Consider the following 9,111-nt stretch of genomic DNA (forward strand, 5'->3'; position numbering starts at 1 on the left):
ATAATTTTTTTATTGCTATACTGGGTTCTATGATAAGTGTGAGCACAGTGTATTTAATAAACACCGCTTGTTGGATATTTAGCTTGTTTCTGGTTTTCCATGCCAAGATAAACATCCTTAATTATAAATTAATTATAAATGCTTTTATGCATCTCTTGCTGCTTCCTCAGGATACATTTCTAGAAGTGGAGTTAATTAGGTCAAAGGCTCTGCACATTTTTAAAGGTCATATTGCCTTCCAGAGATGATCCAATTTTTGCTTCTACCAATAGTGCAAAATGTCCCTGTTCCCCAACACTTGCCAACATATTATTGCATATTAATAAGAGGGAGTCTCACTCTGTCACCTAGGCTAGAGTGCAGTGGCTTGATCTCAGCTCACTGCAACCTCCGCCTACCAGTTCAAGCGATTCTCCTACCTCAGCCCCCCAAGTAGCTGGGATTACAGGTGCACGTCACCATGCCTGGCTAATTTTTGTATTTTTAGTTGAGACAGGGTCTCGCCATGTTGGCCAAGCTGGTCTTGAACTCCTGACCTCAAATGATCCATCCATCTCAGCCGTGATTACAGGGTGTGAGCCACCATGCCCGGCCAGTATGTTTAATAACTTTTGATTGGTAAAAAACATTACTGTTTGAAAGCTGATGAGTGAGGCTGAATTTTTCAATGTGTTTTTTAGCCATTTGTATTTCTTTTGTGATTTATCCTTTGTGAGCATAATTATTTGCTTCTTCCTTCCTCAAATGTATTTATTGTTAGATAGCCTCAGTTTCAAATTTTGACTCTACCAATAACTAGCTTTGTGACCTTGGAAAAATCACGCCATTGAACCTCAGTTTTATGATCAATGAATTAGAATAATAATCCCTATTGAATAGAGTTGCTCTCAGGGTTTAATGAGATAGCATATGTAAAGCAATTTCCACTATCTCTGGCACACGGGAGGTGTTCAGTAAATGCTAATTTTTCCCCTTCCCCTACCATGGGCAAGGTGCCCATGGAACACACAAATGTGAAAGATACTCTGTCTGTCTTCAGGGAACACACAATCCAATAGAGACCATAAAATATACACAAATATTTGACATAGGCTTTATAAGATGGGTAGCATTTTGACAAGGTGGGAAGAATTCCAGAGAGAGAGAGTGGCAGAGGTGCGTTTGGGGAGTGGCAAGTAGATTAAGTTGACCACAGTGGAGAGTTCATACAGATAATTCTAGATATATAGATTAGGACCTCTACCGTGAAGAGACTTTGAACACCAGGCTCATGAATTTGTGTTTTGCTCCCAAGGCAATGAAGAACTATTGAAAGTTTCTGAGTAGCAAAATAACATAATCACAAGTATATTGAGCACTAACTAATATGACAGAGACTGGAGTTGGGGAAATCAGCAATAAAAATTATAACTATGATCAAGTGGCTCACATCTGTAATCTCAATACTTTGGCAGGCTAAGGCAGGCAGTTCGAGATGAGCCTGGGCAACATGGCAAAACCCTGTCTCTACAGAAAAAGCGAACATTAGCCAGGTGTGGTGGCATGCACTTGTAGTTTCAGCTACTTCGGAGGCTGAGATGGGAGGATCGCTTGAGCCCAGGGGTCAAGGCTGCAGCGAGCTGCAATCATGCCACTGCATTCCAGCCTGGATGACAGAGTGAGACCCTGTCTCAAAAAAATAAATAGGCCGGGCACAGTGGCTTATTCCTGTAATCCCAGTACTTTGAGAGGCTGAGGCAGGTGAATCACTTGAAGTCAGGAATTCGAGACCAGCCTGGCCAACACGGTGAAATGCTGTCTGTACTAAAAATACAAAAATTAGCTGGGCGTGGTGGTGGGCACTTGTAATCCCAGCTACTTGGGAGGCTGAGGTAGGAGAATTGCTTGAACCTGGGAGGCAGAGGTTTCAGTGAGCCGAGATTGCGCCATTGCACTCCAGCCTGGGCAACAGAATGAGACCCTGTCTCAAAACATAAAATGAAATGAAATAAAATAAAATAAAAACCATGATTAAAATTATACCATGTATTAAGTATTGAACTCAAGAGACATTGTGAGAAAAGAATTAACAGTAGCTGGCACCTGCATGTGGTGGTGCACACCTGTAAGTCACAGTGACTTGGGAGGCTGAGGAGGGAGGATTTGTTGAGCCCAGGAGTTCGAGGCCAGCCTGGGCCACATAGAAAGATCCTTGTCTCAATAACAACAACAACAACAACAACAATAATAATACCTTGCAAGTGAGTGATGTGGAATCAGGGAGAGGTAGAGATCAGAGATGCGTATGAAGCCCAGTGATTGGGAGACTAACGCTAGAAGATTTTATCATTGTTTAAAAAACATGCTTAGGCTGAGTGTGGTGGCTTACGCCTATAGTCCCAGCACTTTGGCAGGCTGAGGCGGGTGCATCACCTGAGGTCAGGAGTTCAAGACCAGCCCGGCCAACATAGCGAAACACTATGTCTACTAAAAATACAAAAATTAGCCAGTGATGGTGGCACGCACCTGTAGTCCCAGCTACTGCAGAGGCTGAGACAAGGGAATTGCTTGAACCCAGGAGGCAGAGGTTTCAGTGAGCCGAGATCATGCCACTGCACTCCAGCCCAGGTGACAGAGCGAGACTCCGTCAAACAGCAGCAACAACAACACATGCTTAAACAGTTTGTTTCAAAAATCTTCTCCCCTTCTCTATGGGTCCCTTAGGAAGGCGATATATCCCACCTCATGAAATCAGGCTTCACCACAAGACTGCTTTGACCAATGGGATGTGAGTAGAAGTTTGAAGAACCACAGACTGGTCCATCACCTTGTTTCTTATCCCTCTGACATAAGCAATGTCCCAGACTGGGGCTGTTCTGTTAGCCTGGCTTCCAGAATGAAGAGAGCTGATCTACATGGCATATGTAACATAAATAAACCTTTGTTATACTGAAACTTGGGACTTCTTTGTCACAGCAGATGAATTTAGCCTAACTATCCAGTACAGGTATCTTGAGAAGAAACAGCAACAGGAGAAGAAGAAGAAACAGCAACAGCAACAGGACGAAGAGTTGTTTTGGGGGAAAAAAAGGATGATCCAGGGTGAAATGTAATAATTCTGAGGTGGCCATTGAATACCTCAGGGGGTGTCAAATGGTTGACTTATAAATGATGAAATTGAGTCTCAGTGAGATCATTTGCCCATGGTCACACAGAAGCTGGAGATATAGATTTGGAAACTGTGTGTGCTGAGAGGGGATGGTCACTAAGAGCAACTTTGTAGAGAGAAGGATGGGGAGCAAGTAAGAGTCAAAGCTGGGTCTCTCAGAAAGTCAAGAGACAAGCCAGGATGGGCCATGACAGAGCAGGGGCAGACATGTCAAGAGAAGAAAACATGGGACAGGAGGTTCCCAAAACTGAGGAAAGGCCTTGGGGTGTGGCAATTACAAAGTCACTGGAGGCCTTTGGAAAAGCTATTTTTGTAGAATGCCAAGAGTGGCAGCCACATAGCAGATGGTTGAGGAGGGACTGTGGATTAAGAAAGTGAAGGTGCTTTTCTGAGAAGTTTCTCTGTCAAGGTGAAAAGTAAATAGAATATGTGAGCAGCAAGGTCCAGTGAAGAATTTTTATGTTGGACATCTGTGTATGTTTCTGGGCAAAGGGGAGAGAATGAGGAAAATGTGAGAGGCTGGAGACATTGGAGAGCCCTTGAGGATCACCGGCCGGGATGTGAGCAGGAGCTGCGGCATCAGGAGTCCTGGACAATGATGTGGCCTGGACACTGGGCAGACTCTGCTCCTCAGAGCAAGAAGCAAAGGGGAATTGCTTGAAAGGCGAGTGATGTGTGGAAGAGGAAAGCAGGGCAGAGGGAAAACCTGGAGTGTGCCTAATGGCTTTGACTTTCCTGACAAAGTTGGAAGGGAGGCTGAGGATAGGAGGTCAGGAAAAGGTGAGGAAGGGGCTCCAGGAAGCTGCAGGAGATGAAATGTCTTGGGCAGCAGTCTCCAGTCCAACAGCAGAGGCAAACAGCATTGTGAGCAGAGCGAAGTAATCATTCAAAGCAAGAATGCATATGTAGTTAGGTTCTGTGGTTTTCTATGGCCATCTCTTCAGCCTGGGAGCAAAAACTAGAGAATGAGAGGCAGAGAGAGACCCCAGATCAGACATTTGCCTAAGACAAGGGACAAGAGTGAGGCACACATGAGTCTAGACATTGGAGCAAGGGGCTGCCCATGGCATGGGTAGCTGACAAGGATTTGAGCAGGGCCACAGGGGGTGAACAGAATGGAGACACTGAACTGCTTGCCGGGGATTGGAGGAGTCAGCAATGAGATGTGGCCTTGGTGGTCTGGGGCGGCTATGGAGAGAGGGAGATTTGTGAAGTTCTCCAGGAACAAGTTGCTATTTTATTTTATTTTACTGTTTTTTTTTTTGAGATGGAGTCTCACTCTGTTGCCCAGGCTGGAGTGCAATGGCATGATCTTGGCTCACTGCAACCTCTGCCTCCAGGGTTCAAGTGATTCTCCTGCCTCAGCCTCCTGAGTAGCTGGGATTACAGGCACCCACCACCATGCCTGGCTAATTTTTGTATTTTTAGTAGAGACGGGGTTTCACCATGTTGGCCAGGCTGGTCTCAAACTCCTGACCTCAAGTGATCTACCCGCCTTGGCCTCCCAAAGTGCTGGGATTACAGTCGTGAGCCTCCGCACCCGGCCACAAGTAACCGTTTTAAATTATACAGTTCTTTGACATTGAGTGCATTGGTAACACTGTGCAACTACCACCTCTTTCTAGGGGTGAAGGGAACTTTATCCACCTAGAGCCAATATTATTTGAGAAGAGCTCTTAGGAGAGCCAAGGGTGAAGTATGAGGCCAGAGGGTGGACAGGAGTGGAGTGAAGCAGGTGACAGTAGGGTGGGAATCAGTTGGTCTGAGGTGCCAAGGTGGTCAGGGAATCAGGGGTGATGGAATCCCAGAGGAGAGAAGTGATATGGTTTGGCTCTGTGTCCCTACCCAAATCTCATCTGGAATTGTAATCCTCATGTGTCCGGGGAGGAACCTGGTGGGAGGTGATTGGATCATGGGGGCAGATTTCCCCCATGTTGTTCTAGTGATAGTGAGTGCTCACAAGATCGATGCTTTAAAAGTGTTCAGCAGTTCCCCACTTTGCTCTCTCTTTCTCTCTCCTGCCACTATGAGAAGAGGTGCCTTGCTTTCCCTTTGCCTTCCACCAGGATTGTAAGTTTCCTGAGGCCTTCCCAGCCATGCAGAACGGTGAGTCCATTAAACCTCTTTCCATTTTAAATTACCCAGTCTCAGGTTTTCTTTATAGCAGTGTGAATATATGGACTAATACAAGAAGTAAGGACAGAAAAGAATAGCTGCTGGAACTCACGGATATGTGGGGAGAAGGCCCACGTTTTCTAAGGGTGAAGCATACAGGCACCAGCACTGGAGCACTGAGGAACATGTGCATTACACACCCATGCCTAGAAGGTCAGGCTTTCCTCCAGCATTCCCAGCTTGGCAGCTGGTGACCAGCGGCCACCTTGTCCTCACAGACCCACTTCCCAGCAGGCAGAAAGGGGATGTTCTCTCCCAGGACTCTCTCTTAAGAGGGAAGAAAATCTTTTCTGGAAGTCCAGGTGGACTTTTCCTTACAGTTCATTGGCCAGAACTGGGTCACATGCTTATTGCTAAACCAATCACTAACAGAGGAAGATGGTATTTTCATGACTGGTTTAGACCAATTACCATTCAATCCCAGGCCCAGTCCATTGTCAGGTAAAAGAAACCCAGGTTCTGTTAGCCAGAGAGAAAAGGGGAATGGCTGTTGGGTGGACAAACCCCAGCTATGCAGCAGACCTCTGGCATCCCTCCCAGCTTTATTCAGTGGGTTGAAGTGTGATGGAAGGAAGAACAAGGTCAAGGACAGAGTTACAGAGTAAGTGAAACACAGCCCCTTCAGGAATTTATAACAGGGGAGATGGGACCAAAATGAAAATATACATGAGGACCTAGATAGTAAAGAATAGGAAAGCAGGCCAGGTGTGGTGGCTCACGCCTGTAATCCCAGCACTTTGGGAGGCTGAGGCGGGCGGATCACCTGAGGTCAGGAGTTCGAGACCAGCCTGGCCAACACAATGAAACCCCTTCTCTACTAAAGATACAAAAATTAGCCAGTTGTGGTGGCACATGCCTATAATCCCAGCTATTTGGGAGGCTGAGGCAGGAGAATGGCTTGAACCCAGGAGGCAGAGGTTGCAGTGAGCTGAGATTGCGCCACTGTACTCCAGCCTGGGCAACAGAGCAAGACTTTGTCTAAAAAAAAAAAAAAAAAAAAAAAAGAATAGGAAAGCAGACACAACCGGTGGTAGAAGGCAGGAAAGTGCAGTGGAGTAAGTGTGGGCTGGGACTTTGAATACCCATTTTGACGTGTATTTAGCTATGTGACCATGGGCAAGTTTGCTAACCTTTCTGTGTCCATCTCTCTTGTGAAGTGGGGACTGTAAGATTTCACTATTAGAAATTAATGGGAAAACAATCCAGCAGTTCCTTGAGTGGTTAAATATAGAATTACCATGTAGCCCAGCAATTCTGCTCCTAGGTACCCAAGAGAAACAAAAACATGCATCCACAGAAACATTCACACAAAAACTTGTATACAAATGCTCATAGCAGCATTGTTCACAACAGCCAAAAGTGGAAGCAACCCAAATGTTCATCAGCTAACTAATGAATAAACAAAATGTGGTGTCTGTATACCATGGAATATTATTTGGCCACAAAAAGGAATGAAGTACTGTTACATGCTACAACATGGGTGAAACTTGGCAACATGAATGCTAAGTGAAAGAAGTCAGTCACAAAAGACTACATATTGTATGATTTGATTTATGTAAGATGTCCAGAATAGGCAAATCTCTAGAGACAGAAAGTAAATTAGTAGTTGGCTGGGGCTGGGAGGAACAGGGGAATAGAGATGATAGCCATAGGAAATGGGGTTTCTATTTGGGATAATGAAAACGTTCTAAATTTGTTGTGGTGGTGGTTGCACAAATCTGAATATACTAAAAATCATTGAATTTTACACTTTAAATGGATAAATTATATGGTACAGGAAAATCTATCTCAATAAAGCTGTTTAAAAAAAAGAAAAATTAATGCTGGAGTAAGGTACTAGTAAGAGTGTATTTGGCTGGGACACCTAAGTGTATCTATGAGGTGGACATTTGTCATACTTTGTTGATGGTTCAGCATTTGGGGAGTGCCCCACCCCATTTTATGAGGACTCACCTCCCGCAATAGAAGGTAAGTCAGTACTTGCTTCCCTAGCCTCTCTTGCTGCCTAAGGGCCAGCCTATGAGCCAGGCTCAGCCTGACACACTTGCTAGACTCTGTAGTTGGTTATTGTAGGAAAACAGGCTGTTGCACGGCAAGAATAATGACATCTTGAAGCAAAACCACCATAATGACCGATGTCTGACTCCCGTATACCAAGGCATTCCCACAGCGAGTTCAAGAAACAATGCCTGTAGCATAGATAACCCTTCACAGAGATGTGTATCTAACTTCCCCAGCAGCCATGAGTCTAAAGTGTGACCAGCTGCCCATACTTTACCCTAAAAGCTTGCTATAGAAAGGATACTTTCTGGAGGGTGGATCGCCGTCTTGCAGCAGCAGCCCCAGACATGGCTGCTATTCCCAAGTTCCCTATTAAATGCTTCCTTCTGAGAAACTGAATTTGTCAGGCTCTTTCTTCTGCCTCTCAGCATCCTTGGCCTTCGGAGATAGGTCTGCAGGTCGGCATAGACCTGCTCAACATGGCAAGTCATATAAGGAGTGGGTGCTGTGTGAACCTATTGAAGTGAGAGTGGCATCAGCCACATCCACTTTCTCAGGCAGTGTGGATGAGGTTCCTGTAGTAGCATTCAGTACTCCAGGCCTGGGTGTTGATGGGGTGAGCCCTCGTGAGCCCAGGAGTGGCAAGAACGCTGACTCCCCAGGACCACTTTTGTGGAGTGATTTGGGGCGTTATTCCAGCTGCCCAGCCTCTAGGCTTGTTTCTTTGACCTTCCCAGAAATTCTGTGAACTACCTACCACTCTCAAAAAAAACATATTTTCTACTTAAATTAGAGAGTTGGGATTCTGTTGTCCAACTAAGAACCATGGCTGACAGTCTGGCCCTTTCCACCTTGAGCCACCTCTTCCAGTGAGAACAAGGAAGCAGGTGACCCGCCATTTTCCAGGTAGATTAATCTTCAGGCCAAGGCTGACTTCTTTCTGCAGACCTCTTGACAGAAGCGAAGCCAATGAGGAGAAAAGAAGGAAGAAGAGGGCAGAGTCTGGTTCTTTTAACGGTTTCAGTTTAAGAAAGAAACAGAAGAAAACATACCATATATTCTGAGATTTTTAACCAGGCAGAATGACTCCACTCACTAACACAACAGCCATGAAAACATACCCTATTAGAACACTCAACCCCTGCATGGGGAGGACTCTCGGCTTCCCTGGGAGGCCAATATTCACTTGCAGGAGGTTGTGATCAATGCAAAGCACCTGCCTCTCAGTAGGCATTGATTCCAAGAATGTTTATTGAGTACTTACTATTGCCATACACTGTTCTAAGTGTTGGAAAAAGAGAACAAGATAGACAAAAATCCCTGCTTCCTTTTTTTTTTCTTTTTTTTCTTTTGAGATGGAGACTCACTGTCGCTCAGGCGGGAGTGAAATCCCCGCTTTCTGAAAGCTTACAATCTTGTGAAAGAAGACAGAAAGCACATAAATAAAAATAAATTGTGTCAAAGGTGAAAATTTCTGTGGGAAAAAGTAAAGTCAGGTTAGGAGATAGAGAGTGCTGGAGGGGGGAAAGGGCCACTTCATTTAGCATATCTGAGAAGGCCTCCCTGGGAGGGGGCATGAAGAGGTGAGGACCTGGGAAACGGGATCCATTATTATTACAGAGATGTGCGCCATGGACGCTCTTTCCAACCTCTGCCTTCCCCACTGAGAACACCTGCTAGACACAAGCCTACTTGTGGGGACTATGGTGAAATCTTTGGAGGGAAACCCTGGGCCATGTGGGTGCCTCATGTTCTAGTGGGTGAGGGTTAAGAGCTTCCTGGGGTGA

Source organism: Pan paniscus, chromosome 12, assembly GCF_029289425.2.
Source record: "Pan paniscus chromosome 12, NHGRI_mPanPan1-v2.0_pri, whole genome shotgun sequence".
NCBI classification, from domain to species: domain Eukaryota; kingdom Metazoa; phylum Chordata; class Mammalia; order Primates; family Hominidae; genus Pan; species Pan paniscus.